General features: G+C 39.1%; 1 protein-coding gene across 2 annotated transcripts in view; it reads right to left on the bottom strand.

Annotated features, from left to right (window-relative positions):
* The window catches only part of LOC126106881 (uncharacterized), a 111,676-nt gene that overhangs the window by 76,264 nt on the left and 10,272 nt on the right, over positions 1-25,140 (bottom strand). Inside the window, exon 2 of one of the 2 annotated variants that reach the window (XR_007523412.1) lies at positions 9,045-10,881. The exons of the other annotated variant lie outside the window; for it this stretch is intronic. The gene's annotated coding sequence lies outside the window, so the exon portion shown is untranslated. Of the gene's footprint in view, positions 1-9,044; positions 10,882-25,140 lie in introns of those variants that run through there. 2 annotated transcript variants of the gene reach the window in all.

The following is a 25,140-nucleotide window of genomic DNA, read 5'->3' as shown; positions in this document are numbered from 1 at the left end:
AAATTTAGTCGCAATTTCCCAGTGACAATACTTCCAACTACCAACAAAAAAATGCTATGCACTACTGTAAAGTTTTCTCTGACAAAGGGAAGAAAAAACATTGGCAATTGCATCACAAAATGTAGATGGTTGTGCAAAGGCCTGTGTGTTGGATCAAGTGTACCTAAATGGTTCCAAGATTACCATTTGAAAGTAAATTATGTATAAATTACATGTCATCATGCAATTACCGTGATCTTGTTAAAGGTCACCACAACCGACTTCAACTTGAAGTAATCATGATGGAACAAATGGAAAGAAATCGCTACCCCAGGCCCCAGTCAACGGACTGGACTTTCCTGGTCATCGGATTCTGGGGGACCAGGAACATCATGAGGAGAAGAGTCGGAGCTTCTCAAAACCTCTTCACAAGCACTACCTTGGCACTCTCAATGCAAACACTCTGTTCAAACTTGGAAAACTAAAACAACTGACAGACATGCTAGATAAATTTCACATCAAAATTCTTGCCATTCAAGAGACGCGCTTCGTAGATGAAAACCATTTCGACACAGAACATTACAGGATTTACAAAGGTAAACCTGCTGTCAGAAGAGGAACACCATTATTGTTTGGTACAGGGTTTGCAGTACACAAATCAGTCATGGATAACATCATAGACTTCAATTCAATATCAGAACGTATCTCAACACTGTCCTTCAAATCAGGTAATAAAGCATACACAATTATCAACGCACATGCACCTACAAATGACCATAACAGAAAGAAGCCACAAGAAATTGAAGACTTCTGGGAAGACATGGAGGAAGTAACTAACAACATACCAGAAAGACATGTGAAAATTCTAATGGGTGATTTCAATGCGCAGCTTGGTAAGGAGAGAAAATTCAGAGAAATAATAGGCCCATACTCAGCACATATTCGCACGAACAGAAATGGGGAACACCTCATAAAATATTGTCAAAACTTTAACCTCAAAATCATGTCAACACAATTTCAAAAACCAAGACGAAAACTTACAACATGGAAAGCACCCAACACAGTGTGGGGAGAATTTCAGATTGATCATGTGGCCATATCCAAGAAAAATTCACGGGAAATTCTAAATGTCAGAACATGTAAAGGAGTCTTCGAGTCTGATCATTATTTGCTACAAGTTAAGATTAGGCCAATCCCAAGACTGATACAGACAGCGCAAAACAAAATAGTCAAACCTGATCCGGAATACTTGAAGATAAACAGGGATAAAATCGTTGAAGAAATTAATAGGCATTCAATAGACACATGGACAGATCTGGCGAAGGCAGTTCAGAAGACTATGTGCTGGGGACAACCACCTAGAAAACGCAAACATAGGTGGTGGAACGCAAATTGTGATGAAGCCATTGAGAGAAGAAAGCAAGCATGGGACAAGTTCAGTAGCTACAGAAATTCAGAAACATGGAAAGAATTTCACGAAGTTCAGAAACTAGCATCGAAGGAAATCAGAAGGGAAAAACGAGCATATGACAATTACAGACTAAAAGAATTTGAGGAAGATTTCAAAAGAAATAACACAAGAAATTTTTACAGAACTTTCAAAGAAAATATTAAGGGCTATCAACCCCCTAGCCTCTGCTTCCGAAGAACAGATGGATCCCTGGAAACAAACACAAAAGAAAACTGTAAAATTCTCAAACATTACTTTGATAAACTTCTTAATTGCAAAAAACCTACAGGAAAATTAACATTCCAAAAGACCACACCTAATGCCGATTCTGATCCACCCACAATAGAAGAGGTAGAGGAAATCATAAAACAAATGAAAAATAACAGAGTTGCCGGAGAAGATGGTATTATCGCCGAGATCTGGAAACTCCAAGATGAAAACATCACCAAAAAAAATCCATAAGATTATCTCCGAAATTTGGATCACAGAGAAAGTGCCAGAGGAACGGAAATGTGCATTGATCCATCCATTACATAAAAAGGGTGATAAGTCAGATCCAAACAATTACAGAGGCATTTCGCTAGTACCAGTTACATACAAAATTTTCTCTAAGGTGCTATTAAACAGACTAGAACCACAAGCAGATCTGCAAATTGGGGAATACCAGGCAGGCTTCAGAAAAGGGAGATCATGCATCGAACAGATCTGGAACTTGAGAACACTTTTGAAAGTCAGACAGGCAAGAAACACTGTAGTTACCTTTGTGGACTTTAAAAAAGCATATGATTCCATAGACAGACAGACACTCTTTGACGTGCTGGAAGAATATGGTATCGACAGAAAAACCAAGGCACTTATACAACAGACGCTTACAGACACTACCTCCAAGATTAAGTTCATGGGAGAAATTTCGGAACCCTTCCACATACACACAGGTGTCCGACAAGGAGATGGGCTCTCACCAATCCTGTTCAACATGGTGTTAGACAAAATTATCAAACAGTGGGAGGAACAAGTTAAAGGAATACAGCTGGGAAGAACACGTGAAACCAAAACAATCATAAAATGTCTGGCATTTGCAGATGATATAGCCATACTCAGCAATAATACACAGGAGGCAAAGGAAGCACTGGAATGCTTGCATGAAATAGCTGCCAAAACAGGTCTGCAGGTATCTTACGAGAAGACACAATATATGGAACGACAGACCAACAATGTACACACCATCCATACTGTATATGGATCCGTAGAAAGAGTCGAAAAATTTAAGTATTTAGGGGAGTACATACAAATGGGAGGATCAAACAAGGCGGCTAACATGGAACGAACGAAGAAACTCCAGAAGGCATACAAACTCACATGGTCACATTATAATAAGAAAAGCATATCGAGGCAGGCCAAACTTAGGCACTACAAAACAGTTGTATTACCAGAAGCATTGTACGCGTCAGAAACAACCACAATTGGAGCATCAGGCATCATAGACACAGAAAAAATAGAACGCAAAATTCTCAGAAAAATATTTGGACCAATTCACAGAGATGGCATATGGATGAAGATACCTACCAAAGAGCTGTACCAGCACACTGACAGACTAACAGACGCGATCAGAAAACGCAGATTAACTTTCTATGGGCACATACAGAGAATGGACAACAACTGACTTACAAAGAAAATTTTTGATGTAGTAAACAGCTCAAGCAAGAAAACAAATTGGTATCATGAAATAGACGAAGACTTAAGGCAGATAGGGATCAACAGGCAAATGATAGGAGACAGGAAATACTTCAGAAACAAAGTTAGGAGTGCAAAATTTATTGTAAAGGAGAGAAAGAAGACAGGAACATTATGGACAGAGCAAAGGAAACAGGAGCACAGCCAAAGGATGAAGAGATTTTGGGAAGAGAAGAGGAAGAAAGGAAAGAAGTGAAAATTGTGTCATCATGTGATTTTCGAGTTCAAACACTGTCCATAAGGGCAACAATGAAATGAATGAATGAATGAATGAACATGTCATCATCCTATGTAAAATATGTTATAAATAAGCACACCTAAAATATTTTCTTCTTATTTCTACCTGGAACCACAGAAAACATTTTCTTCTGAATTGGGTATTTTTTACTGTCTTTAGCAATTTTAGTACACCTTTATTGTTGCAACAATCCGTACAAGCACGAACATTTTTAATCTACGAATTTAATGCACTTGAAAGGATGTCAACTGCTTGCCTCTATTTCATTATCATGTAATTAACCACTAAATTTGTTATAAAACTGACAGATCGTTCAAGCAGTTTAAGAGGTGGTCAATGTTTATGCAAACAAATATGAATGATAGTGACCATACTAAAATCACAGTGTGTATCTATATGGGAGGGGATGGAGGGACTATGGCAAAATGGAGATGCAGCAGGGTAAGTGAATGTGTTCACAAATGAAGCAAACAGCATCAGAGGACCCATCAAACTGAAGCACAAGGAGGAAGGTAGGAGTTCAATCTCATTTCAACAATATTTTATTCTCAGATCCCACAAGGCGGCCAGTAAGAGCTAATGTGACAAATCCAAGAAGACTAACAGCCACCACCTGTACATCTCAACTAGAGTAAGAAAACCAGCAGGGAGGAGCAGGCACTTTTTCTGGCTAGTACTGGGAAACCTCTTTGATTTTAAAGTTTAGACACAGGATCATTAATAAGTTTGCCACAAGTGTAAGAGAAATATGTCAGGAAAACTACACAACAGCACTTTCTTACTTGCAAGTAAATAAATATACAGAAAATAAAAGCTGCCCATGCGCGCACGTGGGCTCAAACAAAATGAGAGCAAGGTGTACACTCCCGTTGACTTCAAAACGGTTTCTCCTTATTTTAGGTTCCGCTCAGAGCAGGTGATGCAGGTACGCTTAGAACTCCCTCACTGCAATAATGTTGCATAGTCGCTGCTACCGAGGTCCACGTGAGATGCAATGGGGCAAAAGCGGGCAACCGACATCTAGCACAGTGAAGCTGCAAGTTTCCACTGTGTCTGTTGAGCACTTAAGAGTCACTGACAATATAGTACCGTTTTGTCACAGTGCTATGGCACCTAAGGAGGATGTTCTACAAAATGTTAGCAGATGGAATGACCCAGAATAAGTTGGCCTAGTTCCACTTGGGATAATTTCAAGGCCCTACCTGTTCAATTTGATGCGAATTTGCATCATTTCAGGTCAGAAGAGCAACTCACCTACACCAATGTTCTAGAATTTAGCCTGAAATTTCGTTATTAACCCTTACAATCATTTGTAAGAAAGGGGCGGTGCGGGGGATTACACAGATACTGGATCGTAACATAAATTTTGAGAAGAGATGCAGATATTTCTATGACTTTAAACAATTTGAATAATATTTCTTAGGTAGCAAAAAAATTTCCAGGTTTCAACTTGGGACTATTATGGATACAATAATTTATAATCATCAATATTTTCTTTTCACTTTTTTCTGCAAGCTACTTTCAAAAATAATGTTTCAAGTCTTTAAATGTAGAGGAAGAGACACTGGCAGTATTCGACAGAGCAAATGTTTAATGCTATTTTCAGTTTCATATAGTGCTCAAAAGGGACATTTGTGATACTGTAGTTTTCAGTGCTAAAGTGTGGGACAAAAAGTGTTATTCATATACAAGGGAAACATCACTAACACAATAAAACAGCAGTGGAAAAGCTATCCAACATTTGGCATCCACAACACTTTCTAACTGCAGCACTGAGACAGGAGACGGCCAGAGAGAAGTGAGAGTTGGCTCTATGGCCCTTCAACATCTTAAGTGGAGAGCAACAGTTTCACAGTTTTTCTCAAGAACCAAGCATCAGTGAATCATGTCTTAAAAATATTCACAACACAGCCGATGAAGTGAGATCATGAGACAGCCAATGAAGCAAGACCATGCCTAAAACACAGGTAGTCACTGACCAGAATGAGCATGCTGTGATGGGTGATCCTTGGACTGAATTATCACAAGATTGCCAACGGGACATGCGCAAACATACCTACAAGAGAAAGTCTACAACCTAGAAGATTTTCATTGTATGGCTACATTTTTCCATCTTTCAAAGAACTTCTTGTCCTGAGTATAGAAAAAGAAAAATATATGAAAAGGATAAATTGCTAATCACCATATAGTGGGGGCACTGAGTCGCAGGCTGGCCCTACAGAAAGACAGCTAAATAAATAAGGTTTTAGCTAAAAGGCCTTCTTAATTAGACAACATACACACATTCATTCATGCAATCTCAACTCTCACGCACATGACCACTGTCTCTAGCTGGCGAGGCCAGAGTCTTGGAAATCATTATGTGAAAACGTGCAAATATTAGCTATTTGTCTGAAAGAGCACTAGATTACTAATGACACAAAGTTTTAGACAAAATTGAAAATTTCTATGTATCACGTGCAGCTTTGCAGGAGAATCAAGCCATATGGAGGTTCAGATATACTTCACCACAGTGATTCACATCATGCAACGGTAATGATTTTGACAATTTCAATTATGTAAATTAATTCTTAGTACCTACAGAGGTGATTGTAGTGTCAATTTGTAGGGGAATACAAGTTTTGTCTCATGTAGTTTGCTAGTGCTGAATTGCACCGTAAGAAACGTTAGCGGCAGTTGCGTTAAAGATGGCTGCCTTCGCTAGACCTGAGTGTGCTAGCTGTGTTTTTGATCTGAAGAACCAAAGTCTGTGACAACAATTCAGCGTAATTTCCACACATTGCAATAAATTTGTGATAGCCCTAAACTGAATGCTTTTTGTGAATTGAGCAAGAACAAAGTGTATGGCCCATTTTTTCCATAAGAGAACCATCAACGGTATAGTGGACCTGGATATGTTACATCAATTTTTGATACCACCGATCGATGAGGACGATCAAGAATGAAATTTTTACTTCATGCAAGATGATGCATCACCCTACCACCTAGCTGACGTCCTGGATTTTCTCAATGACCACTTTCCAGGTCAATGGATTGGCCGTGATGCATCAATTGCATGGCCCCCATACCTGACATCACTTTCATTTTTGTTTGTTTTTCTTTTCTTTTTAATTGGGATTCATCAAAGATATTGTGTTTGTACCTCCTGTGCCAGCTTCTCTATCTGAACTTAGAGCAAGAATTTACGCTGCCACTAAGCATGTTACACCTGCAGTACTACAGTGAGTTTGCAAAGAAACTGGCTTCTGACGGGATGTGTGCAGGATAACCAACAGAAGCCACATACAACATCTTTAGTTTAAGGTAAAAAACAACTTAATGTGTCTCCCTACAAAATAACACTAAACCCAGCTCTGTATCTTCTTTCAATAAATTTATATGAATTTTTAAAGTTGTAAAGTCCTTTATGCAACACCCTTTATTTGTGAGGTGATGTGTGGAATTGATGGCCTTATTTCCATAGACAGAATCTCAAGGGGACCAACATCAGAACTTTTCCTATCTAAGTTTCAGGTGGCTCTGGTACAATCCTGATGAAACACACAAAGATATCTCAAAGTCTGGATGAATGGTGTTACATCTGGAAGGCATGAGTATCGGAAGTTGACACAAGTATCAAAGGCTGTTGACCGTCAATTTTTTTTTTTTGCCTGCCAATATAGGGACATTATTAACATCGCTGGTTCCGTAAAACTACAGAAAAATAATGTCAGAATGATACAAACAGCTGCTGAAAAAGGACACTCTGGATTCCTGTCTATCAACTCATTTTAAACCTCTGCAAAATATTAAATAATTTTAATGAGTGGCATAAATTTTTAAATTGTGTAACAACTTACTAAAACATACGATCTGCAGGATTAGATTTAAGTAATGTTTCCAATGAATTTAATGGTTCTTATCCAACGGCAGTCTTACTTTTAAGCAAGGTAGCATAATCTCTCTAAGTTTAAAAATTATTACTGCCCGACACTTCCCTCTTCAGTTTCTTCACATCATGTATGTAATGGTTCCTCTAACTTCCTCTGACACTGCAGATACCCCCTCCCCACCTACCCCAACTGATTCTATCGTTACTTGTGTGGAAGACTTTCATACTGGCCTTGTCTACTGGTAAGCAAAATCTGACCAGGAACAATTGCTCAGTGTAATTATACATTACAGAATCTTTCTTTTTCATGTCTGTGCATCACCAATTTCCTCGTGTCAGTTCATTTACAATACCTCTAAACACTTGTCTTCCTACAACTGTTCCATAATATGAAACTTTAAGATATTTATTTCAGAGAGAGGCTAAAACCTACAGTTTCAAACCTAAGAAGTCAAGAATGAATTATTGTTACTCTATGCAGAGCATACACTGCACGAATTAGACGAGGGATGGTCGAAAAGTTTCTAGACTGAGTTAGTTACCTAGATGTCTCGCACAAACACCACCACCTACTTTTATGGTGACCCTTTGTGTTATGCAAATCAAATTTTGCAACTCCAGCTTAATTAGTTTTGCCACTAGGATACATTGTATATCTTAGTGTAAGCAAAATGACGAATATTGAGAGAATCAAGAACCATGCTGAAATTCAATATTTTCATTTGAAGAGAATGACGCCGAAGCAAATTGCAGAGGACATGCAGAATACACTTAAGGACAGTGCTCCGTCTTATGCATCAGTGAAAAACTGGGGTTCCACCTCCAAACATATTAGAATGAGTGTGGAAGACATACCAAGGGGTGGAAGGCCTGTCACCGTTGCTACTGATGAAACAGTGACTGCAATTCACGATACGATTTTGCAGGATGGTCTAGCAACATTGTAGCACATTCAAACCACATTTAGAATCTCCTATGGGCATGCCCATGACATTGCTGTGGATATTTTGGGAATGCTGAAAGTTTCATCTGTGTGTGTCCCAAAAGACTTGAATGCAGAACAGAGATAGGAGCAGGTGCAGTGTAGTGAAGACATCGTCCACCAATTTGAAGTCGATGAACTTCGATCCTGAGACAAAACAACAGTCACGACTATGTAATCATCCTTCATCCATTTCCTCACAAAAAAAATTCTGAGTGCAAAAATCAGCCAGTAAGGTGATGACATCAGTCTTCTGGGATGCAGAAGGGGTATTATGGTGGATTACTTGCAAAAGGGCGTAACTATCAATGTATCATACTACTGCAACCTCCTGCACTATTTGAGAGAAAAAAGGTGCAGCAAACTGGTGCGCAGGGTTCTTTTACATCAGGAAATGCACCAGTGCAGAAAGCCCTCACAACACTGGAAACTCTGCACAACTGCGGGTTCAAATTGTTACACCATCTGCAATATTCTCCAGATTTTGCTCCATCAGACTTTTTTCTTTTCCCAAACCAATTGACAAAGTAGTGATTGATGCCGTGAACACTTGGTTGGACTCGAAATCTAACAACTTTTATTCAAATGGTTTGCAGAAGTTATCTGAGTGTGCCCATAAGTGTATTAGTGTACACAGGCATTACATTGAAAAATAAATTGGTATTATGAAATTTCTTTCATTATTTTTAAGGCTAGAAACTTTTTGACCCCCTCATATGTCAGGTGAAAACTTAGGCAACTGATAGCACACTGCCTGCAAATGACGGATCCAAGTTCAAAACTCCAGGCACAGTTTTGTCATAGTAATCTGAAGCTATTTCTTCCCTGGTGCAGAACTGAAAGAACAAAGATGTGATGGGTTTGTATTATCTAGCAAAGATTTTACCTTCTAAGCATACTGCAAAGATTACATTCATTTACCTTTGTTTATTATTTTTGGAGCAAAACTGCAAAATTACCAAACTACAAACTTAAATCTCAAACTTTTTCTCTAACCAGAAAACACACACTTGCAAATTTATGGACCAAATTTTATCTTCTGTACGGAAGTTGCATTTACAACCTCGTAAGGTCTAGCTTTTTTTAAAACCATATCACAAATGTTAACATTATCCAAAACCTATCTCTGTTGCAAAGGTCACCAACAGACACACTGTGACTGCACTGGATGCTGAGGCAGCTGGTTTGAATCGTGGCAGTGGAAGAAATATTCACTTCTAGTTTTAGGCTGGAAAGTGAAGGAGAGGTGGAGGCATAAAGCTAATGATCAGTAGAATTTTTGTCAACAGTCTAGATTAAATTCCAAACATCTCTATTATTTCAGAGTGAGGGCATATTGATGGTTGCCCATACACTGGATGGGGACATTAAGTGTGTTGGGCCCACACACACAAGGGGTGGGTTATGTGCCCACTTTGGATTTCATAATTTCCCTTCTTCAAACATCATAGAACATGTATATGATGGTACACTATAAAAATACTCCCATTATAGTCACCCACAACAGATATACTTATGACAACTCTCTCACTTTGCAAAAAGGAGAGTTGACTGTGTGTGAAGTTTAAAAAGACCACCCCTTTCTGATCAGGCAGCTGAATTTAATCTTGAGCGTCTCCTAGCCATATAACTTTATACTTGCTTAACATTAATTTACCACCATAATCTGCTTCCTACCCACTAGATCTGAATTATGTATTAGACAGTTAAAAACCTGTAGTTCTCTTTAAGTTGTGGGGGTCAAGACAGTATGTAATCAATTAACTACTTTTATATTCTACTTCAAATTTTCCTCGAGTCATCCCTATTTCCACTGAAGTGACGTCATGCATCAGATTCTCACTATTGTTTTGTGTCATGTGTAACTCTGCAACAATTTCTTGGTGATGGCCCTCCATTCTCACTCACACTTCACAGAAAACTCCTTGGATACTTCAGACTTTGCTGTCTGGCCACTGTCATACTTCACTAATGCTGAATTTTCTTTTATACAAACAAGCTATGCCCAGTATTGTAGTTATTCTGTTTTCGATCTCAGAACACCTGATGTAAATTTAAATCCAATGCATCATTCCACATTAAACGGCCCATTGCAGTTACTTCATTTTTCCAGAGTTGCTCTCTAGTTTTACACGTGGCAATTAATTTGTCATGTATTTACTAAATCAGATGTATAATTTTGGTTTCCAGGCCTCTGTAACTATTACTCCCAAACAGAGACAGTTGTGTATCACTTAAGGATTTCAAACTTTAATATTACTGCAGCTACTGATGGCCTGATTCAATAAATGTTTTTGAGAAACATTTGAAGTCTGTTAGCACAGAAGGTATCAAGAAGGGTGAGTAAGGATTTGACAACATTCTCCACGTAAGGCTAAGACAATATCGTGTGCCACTGCAAAGCCCTCATTCCCACAGTCACTTATTTTATCATGGTCTGCACCACGGACAATCTCAGCACTGAAATTGTCCATAACTAAACCTCTATTAACCAGTGTTTCTATTAATGCAGAGCAGCTGCGAGAAATAAAGCATATGTTTCTGTAGTCTTCCATCTGCAGCTTCAAATTAGCCGTAGTCTTCATTTACAAGCCAAAGCACAGTGTGTTCTCTTCCAGCCTGTAGTCCTAAATGGGAGAAAACAGAATGTTACCTACATAATGATGCCTTTTTATTAGTCTAACATTTAAAATTTTAATTTCATGAAATTTCCCAACATTTTAGATAAAATGTGCATGTCAAGAAAGTGTCCACAAGAGTGACAAAACAGGAAAATTTTTTCTCACAATTACACATTAGTAAATGGCTAGCCTAATTCTGACTATGTTACTTTACAAATGACTGGTTCCATAAAACCCCAGATGTAAATAATGGGTTCCATACTGACACAAAAATAAATAATGAACTTGCAAAATGCATCAACATTACACATGATATATCTTGCTTTGTTACTATTTAAGACTAGTGAACCTGTCAATGCTTCACATTTTCTAAATACGTAGGGGAATCTGATACATGTCCTACACTCCACTGCCCCCCCCGCTCCCGTCCATTTCCTTTTCTCCTCTATTGTAATCTCTTCTCTCCACTCTACAAATTGTGATTGGGAATTAAGTTGCTTCAAATTATTGAGTACATCACTTGGTAACACTGGTGTATGCCGTATGAGAGAGAGAGAGAGAGAGAGAGAGAGAGAGAGAGAGAGAGCTCTTCAACTGCTGGACCTGTGAGGATAGCCTCAATGATATTATTTCCCTTAGTTTTAATATGCGAATGGGAAGAATTAAAGTTTTAGACAACTCGATTCTTTGGTAGTATTCTAATCATAAGCCAATAAGGCATAAATATAACTATCCTTTTCTTCTCCAAAACTGGCAGCTAGGAAGGAAACCACAATGTTCTGCAAGCAATATTTGTTTGAAATTATATAAAAAGAGAAAGAATATGAATGGCAGAAACAATTTGTACAATGGTTTACATGCTCTGCTATCATAGTTTAAACTGACTGGGAAAAAACTAAACGGCATATTTTCATAGCACAGCGTCTCTCCCTTGCGAAGTTAGTTTTGACAGAAAACTAGATAGTCACTTAAAAAATATGTTTGTCCAAACGTTTATTAGAGTATCATGCAAAAAATTGAATTTTTGCCAAAATATGAAATTACCCCCCCCCCCCCCCCCCCCCCCCAAACCACCACGAACCACGGACCTTGCCGTTGGTGGGGAGGCTTGCGTGCCTCAGCTATACAGATGGCCGTACCGTAGGTGCAACCACAATGGAGGTGTATCTGTTGAGAGGCCAGACAAACGTGTGGTTCCTGAAGAGGGGCAGCAGCCTTTTCAGTAGTTACAGGGGCAACAGTCTCGATGATTGACTGATCTGGCCTTGTAACACTAACCGAAATGGCCTTGCTGTGCTGGTACTGCGAACGGCTGAAAGCAAGGGGAAACTACAGCTGTAATTTTTCCCGAGGGCATGCAGCTTTACTGTATGGTTAAATGATGATGGCGTCCTCTTGGGTAAAATATTCCGGAGGTAAGATAGTCCCCCATTCGCATCTCCGGGTGGGGACTACTCAGGAGGACGTCGTTATCAGGAGAAAGAAAACTGGCGTTCTATGGATCGGAGCGTGGAATGTCACATCCCTTAACCGGGCAGGCAAGTTAGAAAATTTAAAAAGGGAAATGGATAGGTTAAAGTTAGATATAGCGGGAATTAGTGAAGTTCGGTGACAGGAGAAATGAGACTTTTGGTCAGGTGAATAAAGGGTTATAAATACAGAATCAAATAGGGGTAATGCAGAGGTAGGTTTAATAATGAATAAAAAATAGGAGTGCAGGTAAGCTACTACAAACAGCATAGTGAATGCATTATTGTGGTCAAGATAGACACGAAGCTCACGCCTACTACGGTAGTACAAGTTTATATGCAAACTAGCTCTGCAGATGATGAAGAAATTGAAGAAATGTATGGTGAGATAAAAGAAATTATTCAGATAGTGAAGGGAGACGAAAATTTAATAGTCATGGGTGACTGGAATTCGAGAGTAGGAAAAGAGAGAGAATATAGTAGGTGAATATGGATGGGGGGTAAGAAATGAAAGAGGAAGCCGCCTGGTAGAATTTTACACAGAGCATAACTTAATCATAGCTAACACTTCGTTCAAGAATCATAAAAGAAGGTTGTATACTTGGAAGAATCCTAGAGATACTAGAAGGTATCAGATAGACTATATAATGGTAAGACAGAGATTTGGGAACCAGGTTTTAAATTTTAAGACATTTCCAGGGGCAGATGTGGACTCTGACCACAATCTATTGGTTACGAACTGTAGATTAAAACTGAAGAAACTGCAAAAAGATGGGAATTTAAGGAGATGGGACCTGGATAAACTGAAAGAACCAGAGGTTGTACAGAGTTTCAGGGAGCGCATAAGGGAACAACTGACACGAATGGGGGAAAGAAATACAGTAGAAGAAGAATGGGTAGCTCTGAGGGATGAAGTAGTGAAGGCAGTAGAGGATCAAGTAGGTAAAAAGATGAGGGCTAGTAGAAATCCTTGGGTAACAAAAGAAATACTGAATTTAATTGATGAAAGAAGAAAATATAAAAATGCAGTAAATGAAGCAGGCAGAAAGGAATACAAATATCTAAAAAATGAGATCGACAGGAAGTGCAAAATGGCTAAGCAGGGACTGCTAAAGGACAAATGTAAGGATGGTAGAGGCTTATCTCACGAGGGGTAAGATAGATACTGCCTACAGGAAAATTAAAGAGACCTTTGGAGAAAACAAAACCAGTTGTATGAATATCAAGAGCTCAGATAGAAACCCAGTTCTAAGCAAAGAAGGAAAAGCAAAAAGGTGAAAGGAGTATATAGAGAGTCTATATAAGAGCGATGTACTTGAGGACAATATTATGGAAATGGAACAGGATGTAAATGAAGATGAAATGGGAGATAGGATACTGCGTGAAGAGTTTGACAGATCACTGAAAGACCTGAGTCGAAACAAGGCCCCAGGAGTAGACAACATTCCATTAGAACTACTGACGGCCTTGAGAGAGCCAGTCCTGACAAAACTCTACCATTGGTAAGCAAGATGTATGAGACAGGCGAAATACCCTCAAACTTCAAGAAGAATATAATAATTCCAATCCCAAAGAAAGCAGGTGTTGACAGATGTGAAAATTACCGAACTATCAGTTTAATACGTCACAGCTGCAAAATACTAATGCGAATTCCTTACAGACGAATGGAAAAAGTAGAACCCGACCTCGGGGAAGATCAGTTTGGATTCCGTAGAAATATTGGAACATGTGAGGCAATACTGACCCTACCATTTATCTTAGAAGCTAGATTAAGAAAAGGCAAACCTACGTTTCTAGCATTTGTAGACTTAGAGAAAGCTTTTGACAATGTTGGCTGGAATACTCTCTTTCAAATTTTGAAGGTGGCAGGGGTAAAATACAGGGAGCGAAAGGCTATTTACAATCTGTACAGAAACCAGATGGCAGTTACGAGTCGAGGAACATGAAGGGAAGCAGTGGTTAGGAATGGAGTGAGACAGGGTTGTAGCCTCTCCCCGATGCTTTTCAATCTGTATATTGAGCAAGCAGTAAAGGTAACAAAAGAAAAATTCAGAGTAGGTATTAAAATCCATGGAGAAGAAATAAAAACTTTGATTTTCGCCGATAACAGTGTAATTCTGTCAGAGACAGCAAAGGACTTGGAAGAGCAGTTGAACGGAATGGACAGTGTCGTGAAAGGAGGATGTAAGATGAACATCAGCAAAAGCGAAACGAGGATAATGGAATGTAGTCGAATTAAGTCAGGTGATGCTGAGGGAATTAGATTAGGAAATGAGACACTTAAAGTAGTAAAGGAGTTTTGCTATTTGGGGAGCAAAATAACTGATGATGGTCGAAGTAGAGTAAGATATAAAATGTAGACTGGCAATGGCAAGGAAAGCGTTTCTGAAGAAGAGAAATTTGTTAATGTTGAGTATAGATGTACGGAAGTGAAACATGGACAATAAATAGTTTGGAGAAGAAGAGAATAGAAGCTTTGGAAATGTGGTGCTACAGAAGAATGCTGAAGATTAGATGGGTAGATCACATAACTAATGAGGAGGTATTGAATAGAATTGGGGAGAAGAGGAGTTGTGGCACAACTTGACAAGAAGAAGGGACCAATTGGAAGGACATGTTCTGAGGCATCAAGGGATCACAAATTTAGCATTGTAGGGCGGTGTGGAGGGTAAAAATTGTAGAGGGAGACCAAGAGATGAATACACTAAGCAGATTCAGAAGGATGTAAGTTGCAGTAAGTACTGAGAGATGATGAAGCTTGCACAGGATAGAGTAGCACGGAGAGCTGCATCAAACCAGTCTCAGGGCTGAAGACCACAACAACAACATGAAATGACATGTCTTTATACAGTAATATAGATGAACTGTATGAAACAAGTTCAAAAATAGGCAGTGATGGTGGCGGTGTTTTTCTTTTTTTTGGGGGGGGGGGGGGGGGGGGGGGCGAGGTTGGGCTAAAATATCAGTTTTGATCCAGAATGTCCTGAGAGATCCTTTCTTAGATAATTACATTAACAATAAATGCCATACCAAATGCTGGTTAGAAAATAATAAACAAAAATATAGGGAATAGAAAAAATATGAATTATTTATAAATTTATTTAATTAAAAAGATAAAAATCTACTCACCAAGTGGCGCAGAACACACACATAAAAGACAGTTGTCACTGGTAAGCTTTCAGAGCCAGTGGTTCCTCTTTCAGGCAGAAGGGGAAGGAAGAAAGGCGAATGAAAAGGACACGACCGGTCTACAAAAAGGGGTAGATTTTGGGAAAGTCACCCAGAACTGCAGGTCAGGGGAGATTTACTGCACCGTATTAAAAGGAAAGACAGTTTGTTGGGGACTGCATCTGATGAGATTTGAAAACCTGAGAGCTTAAAGGTGGAAGACAGGGTAATACGCAAGACAGAGATTACCACTAAAACATTGTCCATGAGCTACTAAAAGTGAGAGGCTAAGTGCATATTGTACATAACAGATGTGGGAGGGGGTGATTAAAAATAGACAGGAAAGACAACAAAAGATGTAGAAAACTGAAACGAAGTGAAGCAAAGAGTAGTTACAGTGAAGAAAAGCTGATATGGAAGAAATTAACATAAATTACGGCCAGGTGGGTGGCGAGAACGAAGAACATTTTGTAGTGGTAGTTCCCACCTGTAGAGTTCTGAGGAACCAGTGTCTGGGAGAAGAATCCAGATGGTGCGTGGGGTGAAACAGGTGCTGAGGTCATGAATGTCATGTTGTAGAGCATGCTCTGCAACAGGATATTGCGAGTTCCCAATATATACCCTCTGCTTATGCCCAGTATCCTAATTGATAATTTGGTGGTAGTCATGCCGATGTAGAAGGCTGAACAGTGTTTGCATAATAGCTGGTATATGACGTGTCATTTAGCAGGTGGCTCTCCATTTGATAATATATGTTTTGCCAGTTACAGGCCTATTATAGGTGGCGGTAGGAAGGTGCGTAGGCCAAGTCTTGCAGCGTGGATAGGGGTAGGAGCCATAAGGTAGGGAGATGGATGCAGAACGAGCATAGGGTCTGACAAGAATACTGCGGAGATTGTGAGGGGGACAAAATTATTCTAGGCGTGGACGGCAAACTTTCTGACAGAATGGATCTCATTTCAGGGCATGATTTTAGGCAGTCATGGCCTTGTCAAAGTAGCTGATTAACACATTCCAGACCAGCATAATATCGAGTCACCAATGGTGTGCTCCGAAGTATTTTGTGGGGGGATCAGCAACATCAGGCCTGGAAGTGATGGCCCAGGAAATCAGCTTTTTAACTAGGCTGGTGGGGTAATTACGTGCAGTGAAGGCTGAGATGAGAATGGTGGCGTATTGCTGTAAAGAGTCTGCATCCAAACTAATAAATTTGTCTTGTATGACAAGGCTGTATGGGAGGGAACGTTTGACATGGAAAGGATGGCAACTGTCAAAATGGAAGTACTGTTGTTTATTGGTAGGTTTGATATGGACGGAAGTGTGTGTAGCTGTTTCATCACACACGCCATCGGTATTGTTCCCCCAGACACAATTTCCTCAGAACTCTGCAGGTGGGAACTACCACTACATGTCCTTGGTTCTCACCACTCACCTGACCTTAATTCACATTAATTTCTTCTGTCTCAGCTTTTCTTCACTGTAACTACTCTTTGCTTCCCTCCATTTCAGTTTTCTACATCTTTCGTTGTCTTTCCCATCTATTTTTCACCAGCCCCTCCCATCTTTGTTACATACAATGCACTTAGCTTCTCACTCTTATTAACTCATGCACAATGCTGTATGCATATTATCCTGTCCTCCACCTTTAAGCTCTCAGGTTCTCAAATCTCGTCCGAAGCAGTCCTGAACAATCAGTCTCTCCTTCTCATACCATAAGGTAAGTCTCCCCCCAACCTGCAGTTCTGGATGACTTCCCAAAATCTATTTTCTAGACCTCTCCAGTCCTTTTCCTTCATCCTTCAACCCTTCTGCCACTGGCTCCGAAAGCTTCACAACAGCCGTGTGTGTGTGTGTGTGTGTGTGTGTGTGTGTGTGTGTGTGTGTGTGTGTGTGTGTGTGTGTTTCTGTGGGCACTTGGTCAGAAGATTTTTTTTATCTATCCAATTAAATAATTTGAAGAATAGAAAAACTGTATTTCTGCAATACATAAAGGCCCAGAAGTGGGATAAGCTAACGGTAATGGCCATGAAGGAAGCAGGCTATAAAAATATCCTGTTATCACCTGACACATTAAGCCACATCCACACTGAAGTTAGCAACATGGAAACAGCTATTTGTGGTGGTGTAGTTAAGAGGAAACAATGTTTACAGCTGACTATTGCACCTCGCCATTAACTGGCACCAGTCTCTGTAGATTGGAGGAAGGGGGAGGCAGAGGGGGAACACAGATGCATCAATTTCCAGTTTCTGCATGTCTTAAATGAACAAGAAAGTAGTTTGTGTGCCACTGACTGGTAGAAGATCTAAATTCCAGCTTGTGCTGATGGCAACATTTGCAGATCACACTGGCTACGTGTAACCTTATTCTGGAAACATTATGAAACATGTCACGTGTGCAAAAATGCTTAGTCATCCTGAGTGAGTTCACCCCTTTGTTCTGAATGGGCAGGCACCACATTTGGCAGTAACCTGTCAACTTGCACACTTTGAGCATTCTTGTTGCTTTCTCTTTCCTATGTTGCACAGGTGCCACTGTCTTCAAGCACTTTCACTCTAGGGAAAGTTTTTCATAGTCATGCACATCTGATTATATGCAATGTTATTACATTTATGTCAGAAGAGGCAAATGAGGAAGCAAAATTCTCATTAAAAGTTGTGCTTGAGAGGATTGTTGGAACTATTAGCTACTCCAATCATACAACAACAATAATAAAGAGAACACAGAGGAGGAAAGGCTTCACTACTACAGAAAAGACATGGAAGAAGACAATTTCATATTCAGATAATATTTATGAACAGAACACCAGGGAATGGCCACACAACTTTAATATGACAAGTTCTTTATTTTACCTTTTCAGTGTTTTATTAAAACACTTTGCTCCCCACAATACATTTTTTACACTTTTTTGTTTTATGAAAATTTCTTTCTGGCAATATGTGATTGTGCTTAATTTGCTGTGGTTTAACCTTTGTTTACACAGCCATTTCTTTTTAGATACTCTAATGAGAAACTTTGAATGTAATTTGTTGAATTATTGTTTGTACTGGCATAACCTGTTAATACAACTGCAGACTTGCTAACAGCTGACAAATCATGTGGTGGTCTTTCACAACTAAACCCCCAGTACAACTGCCTCCTCTCCATTCATTATGCAGGAACAGGCCAAGTTGTTTTGTGCACACTAAATATTAGGTTACAGTTCAATGTGTGCATAAAACTGGGAGAAACACACAAAAGCTTGTAGTTCAAATAAGCCAATGATTTACTGCCAAGGACTGCATGAAGTTGAGAAATTACACACACACACACACACACACACACACACACACACACACACACACACACACACACACACTGTCAGTGTAACTGCAGGAACAACATTGTATGTCGTGCAGATACCATAGGAAATACTGAGCACATTACAAACATGCATTACACATGATATTTAGAGCCTCCTAACCAGAACTAGTTTCCGCTAATTTCAGTGATGGAAACTCACTCTTCACTATCCCCTCTTGGACTTGTTCTCTGTTTGCATACAACTCTTCCTTACCCTTTTGCTATATGGTGGCTGTCAGAACTTAGCCATTAGCGTTCCTCTCCTCCTCCATTTTTCCCTATTCGGTAACTGAATTATTAATTCAGTTTCTCACTTTTGCTCCACCTTTACCTCTCAGTCTCTTACATGTGTAGCTCAGTAAGTAAATTATAAGACCTTGGGGGCTCACCACCACATTAAGTATTGGTCCTTTTTCCATCACTTATCACATCTTGCCATGATGTGTGTAGGTGAAAAATATCAAATTGTACACTGGTTTGTACCCCACATTAAACTACAGGTAATCCCATAACTAGTTGGATCTGTCAGTGCAAACCTCAGCCAAAGGCAAGGGCACACCACCTCCAAATGGACACTCCATAATAAAACATTACGATGTTCAAAATAAGTGTTCTGGGTTGAAGACAGCTGTACATTTACTTATATTTGAAGTGAAGCAAGCACAGTACTTACTAATTTACTATTTTCAACTTGTCACTCTGATCTCTCTTCCTTTGTGAGACAGAATTTCCGCTAGAAATAACTAAGGATGCAAGCATTTGGTCATCTTTATGATGCTTTTGAGGGTCGAAATCTGAAGTAGTTTACAAAAACTGACTGAATTCTTCCAAAGTCACTGTTAGGACTAATTTGGATGACCAGTTTTGTGGCATCCAATCCCACTGCCAAATATTAAATGAATCATTACATCTACAGTGCATAAATTATAGTATATGATACAGTGCACTTAAACATGCTTTTCTGGTACATTCCAGCCATCAGCAAAACTCAAGAAATTGCAATGAACTTCATGTGGATCATCCATACTGACAATATTGGATAATGAAACAAACTGACAATATTAGATAATGAAATTTAATGTCTCAAAACTGGTCATATGAATACAAAAAAAGTGTATTCCTGATAAGAGTGATTTCTGTGGTTTGTTAGGTGTGATTAGTGGTTACACAGATTAATTGCTGAAGACATGTTATTTTACTCCACCACAGATTGTCACACTGTCACTGTCACATATGAGAATGACTCTGCAAATCTGTATACGTCAAATATGCTCGATTAGTGATGTTTGTCTTCAAGTGTACCTATTTGAATCTGAATTCTTACACATCTGCATTTCTTTCTGTGGTGTCACCGCCAGACACCACACTTGCTAGGTGGTAGCCTTTAAATCGGCCGCGGTCCACAAGTATACGTCGGACCCGCGTGTCGCCACTGTCAGTGATTGCAGACCGAGCGCCGCCACACGGCAGGTCTAGAGAGACGTCCTAGCACTCGCCCCAGTTGTACAGCTGACTTTGCTAGCGATGCTACACTGACAAATACGCTCTCATTTGCCGAGACGATAGTTAGCATAGCCTTCAGCTACGTCATTTGCTACGACCTAGCAAGGCGCCATTACCAGTTTATATTGAGATTGTTATTAATGTACCGTCAAGAGTGATGTACACCAATTATGGATTAAAGTTAAGTATTCCAGAAGCTATGTACTATTTTTGGCTACTATAATTCCTTGTCATTTTCCAGACCTCACGCCAGCCTGCGTGAGCTTAAACGCATGCCTTTCGGCTTCCTCCAAACCCCGTGAATTGGCTCCTGCTAATTCACAACACTTTCTATCATCCAAATTATCTTTGCATGTCTTTTTTTTTAATGAAGATGCACAGAAACTACACAATTTTACTTTCTAGCACAGTGCAAGAACACATATGTACCAAATTGTTTATCCAATGTTACAATTTGCTTGACTCAAATGAAACTTGACAGCACAACATGGTTTAATCTAGAAAAATGTAACTGTGCACTAATACATCATGATAAACACTACCTTAACAATATAAGCAATTTTTATCTGCACCTCATTCAACAATTCTTGCTAGTGCCACTGTAACATGTAATTGAAGTGTCCACTGCTTTGGTTTCAGAAGCGTTGCTCTACTGAGAATGTGGTTTACATGTTCATTCACCCCAAGGATCAAATAATAAAACAGTGCAGCTCGAAATTTTCTGAGACCCATTTAAGACATCTGATGTGAATCACAGTAGTCTCCTTGGTACATTAAAGTTCTATGGGATTGATGATACAGCCAATCAGTGGAGACTGTCATATCTAACCAAAAGAATGCAGAAAGTTGTATTCAGTAATTCATACAATACAGTCTAGGGACATAATTCTGACTGGAAAGAAATCGCATATGGGGTTCCCAAGGTTCAATCTTAGGTCTGCTATTGTTCCCCATATGCATAAACAATCTTCCATCTAGTAAATACCAAGCAGAATTAGTTCTTTTAGCAGAAGACAATAATATTCCTGGGTAATCCATCTTTAAGAAAGAAAGTCTTCATTTCGCAAAAATGTGCTGTAAGAAGAATATGTGATGCTCACCCACAATCACCTTACAGACATCTGTTGAAGGAGTTGGGCATCCTGACTACTACTTCACAGTATATTTATACCCTCGTGAAGTTTGTTATAAATAATCCACTGCAGTTCAAAAGGAACAATGATCATAATTACAAGGCCAAAAGGAAAAATAGCATTCATTACTCTACAAAAATTTTTGATCATTTACTCAGTGGTATAAAGTGTCTGACAGACTGCTAAGTAAAATTTGAAAACAAACTGAGAAAGGTTCTCCTTGAGAATTACTACTACCCCTTAAATAATTTCGATTATTGTAATGTGCAAAAGGTGAAGGGCAGGAATTACTAACTCACATAAAAAAAGCTTAGAAATGTTCAGAATATAATGATAGATACAAATTAATTGCAATGTGATGTACCTTCACTCATAAGTGCAGTCTCTGCAATTGCACGTCCATACAGTTGACAGGCCTGCTTATAGAGGCCACCTTGGTCAGCCGCCTTGCACACTCTGGTGAGCCACCAAGGAAAAAGTATTTGTCTTACACGATTGTGAGTGCTCAGCCTATTCTGTACACTGTATTACCATTGTCCAGTCAATGTATTCAGTGTTATGCACAACGTGTATCTTATGTGTTGCTCTGTGAAGTACTATGTTCCATTAATTGTGTTTATTCTGGCTATAGCACAATGTGAATGTAAAATGACTCTTTACATGTTAATATGATCTATTGTGCAAATTGATCCTTGGAAAATGTAACTAATTAACTGCAAACCAGTTGCAGCTAACACTGAGCAATGCTATGAAACAAAGTCAAAAACCAAAGTTGTAGCTGCATGATCCAAATTTATGGGGTAGTGCACTAATAGAAAAAGCACCAGAAAACCTAATGAACTGGGTTAAAGGTTTCAATACCTGCAATCCAGAACATAATGTATTAAGATCTTGTCACCCACCTCATTCTAATGGGATGTATGTTTCATATAACACCACACATGCTAGGATATAAATGTGAATCAAATGGCATGGCAAGCACCAGAAGTGGAAATTCTGACTCAAATTATGAACACCTATACTGTGATAGGAGTCAAGTCAGAGAAAACAGGTAATTTCCCACAGTATCTTATGAAGATAACTAGGATAATGCCTAGCAGCCATCACTCACATGTGCATCAAAATTTTGTTTTACTTCACGTTTTTCAATGGGATGTCAACTAGAGGATGTATCTGTCTGTATCATTATTGAGTAATGATTGTCCATGTACATATGATCGTCTCATAGATGTAGGTAACACAACTGCTATACCAAACTGTTTCGGCTATTAAGATATTTGTACATCCTGGTGCAACAAACAATTTTTCTCTAGTCCTCTCAGAGTACTTATTAACAACTGCTTCATTTAGGCAGTGATCTGTTTGTATTATTTGGAACTAAGCTAAGTAATGTTAGGCATGCTTTTCTGCATAAATGCAAGACAAACTTCCAGTAAATCAACTATGAATGCACATTTACAGCATGAATCGAACCAAAGAGCACTAACAAACCTCTACAAATTCTGAGTCATGCCACTCATTTGCTTTGATCCATGACGTAATGGTGTGTGTTGTCACTTAGTTGCAGTGTTTCTGAATTGCTTGGGACATGCTAAGTTTAATATTGGTTCATTTGAGTTTTGGTTGTCATCATCCAAACAAGATTTTGAGTTTAGAAAGGTGGTGTGGCATTGTTGGCTGTGGAAGTGTTTTCAGTGAGTTACTAAGGGTTTATTCTTTTTGGTTAGGTGCAATTAGTCTGATATTTGATGTGCAAGAAGAAGTCTAACTTTTTAAATTGCTTTTTAGTTAGGTATGGGTATGACAGAAGGTCAAGAGTGTTTGAGAGAGAGAGAGAGAGAGAGAGAGAGAGAGAGAGAGAGTGTGTGTGTGTGTGTGTGTGTGTGTGTGTGTGTGTGTGTGAGGGGGAGGGAGGGGGGTGTACTCCACTCATGCTGGCCAACCCAGGTGATACTGCCATCAGCTTTTGGTGGTAAGTAATTTCTATTCTGCCTTTATTCCATAGTAATTGTGATGTTTTGTCTGTTTTATATTTCTGATAGGTTGGTTGTGTTTTAATTGATGTAGTGATATGGAGTATTTGGGTTTTTGGGGTTTTAGTTCCCACTTATCAAAGTTATAAGTGCCATTTTTTGGCACTGATAGCTGCAGTTGAGCTATTAGTTGAAGGGATGTGTGCAATTCCACTTTTCGGGGATGTAGTTACTGATTTTTATGTAACAATAGTTTCAATTGAGCTGTATCGGACAAGGGAAATGTCCACTTCCTGTGGTTTTGTTGGTGTAGCGGAATGTTGTAATTAATTTTTTTTATATTATTTGTTTTTGGATGGTGCCATATTTTTTTAATGTTGTGGTTTTACCTTGTCCCCACCCTAATCCCCAACTTTTTCATGGTCATCCCATTAGTTTCATTTTGTTTCTGAAGTGAGACATTACTGTGTCATTTTTATTTTTGTTTGCATTTGTTGGTGTGTGTATGTAGTGATGTCATTGTCACCATATTATGTATGCTGGAGATAGCCGTTTCCACCATACTGACGTCATGGGTCAAAGCAGATGGGTAGAATCTGACACTTCCATAATGCCAAATTTCCGTATTACAGAAATCTGGGAGATTGTAGAAGCAGTTTAACTTATATGTAAGCAGGTGCAATTTGTCTTATTTCCTGACAATTTTGTTACCCATGGACATTAATCACCATCTACTGGCCACAATACATAGTAACACACTGAAATCATTTATGACAACAGTGTCAGGGACATTTATTGATGTGCAGATACTACTGAGTTTTACCAAAACTTGGAATTATACACTTCTTGATTTTGGCAACATGGCTAAAACACACAGAATCTATTTTTACTTTGGTACTGTGTGTATGCAACAACTGCAGGGCCAAAATTATGCCACTGCAACTGTATTGTCACTATGTTTTGAAATGACTGAGGGCACAGATCTCTCAAAGCATAGTGTCAGGACACTTGCAATCCAGAGGAAAATATTGTTTGCATGTGGTAAAGCCTGTCTAATATCACAAGAGGGTTAAGATGCGATCCAATGAAGGTTGTTTAAAAACATTATTTTCTTTTTTATGTGATTACTGTATAACTGTGAAGTTCGAAACAGTTTTTAAAAAATGATGACAGCAACTGTGTGCCACCACATGAGACATCTTTCTGGGTTGTCTGGTGACGATGGCCAAGATCCTAACAAGTGGCTGAAGGTATATGAGCATATAGCCAAATTTAACAAATGGGATGACACTGTGTGTTTAGCTAACGTATTTTTCTACTTGGAGGGCAGTCAAGCAATAGTATGAGAACAACGAAGAGAAGTTCACAGGCTGGGAAGTATTTGAAGCAGAACTGCGCAAGTATTACAGGCGACACACGACAGAAGTGCAAGGCTGAAGATAAAGTGCAGGGCACAGCATCCAGGAGAAACAACAGCATCCTACATTCTTGGAGCTGTGTAAAATAGCGGATCCGAGAATGAAGGAGGAAGATAAGGTTTCACATCTCATGAATGCTGTTGCTGAGGACATGTATCGAGCTCTACTCCTGAAGGAGGTTTCGACAGCAGACAACTTCAACTTCATAAAATGGTGCCAGTATATCGAGACAATGCATGAAAAAAGAATCGCACACAAGAA

Source organism: Schistocerca cancellata, chromosome 10 (genome assembly GCF_023864275.1).
Source record: "Schistocerca cancellata isolate TAMUIC-IGC-003103 chromosome 10, iqSchCanc2.1, whole genome shotgun sequence".
Lineage (NCBI taxonomy): Eukaryota > Metazoa > Arthropoda > Insecta > Orthoptera > Acrididae > Schistocerca > Schistocerca cancellata.
Note: the sequence above shows the minus strand (reverse complement) of the source record. Positions and strands in the feature narration are given on the sequence as shown.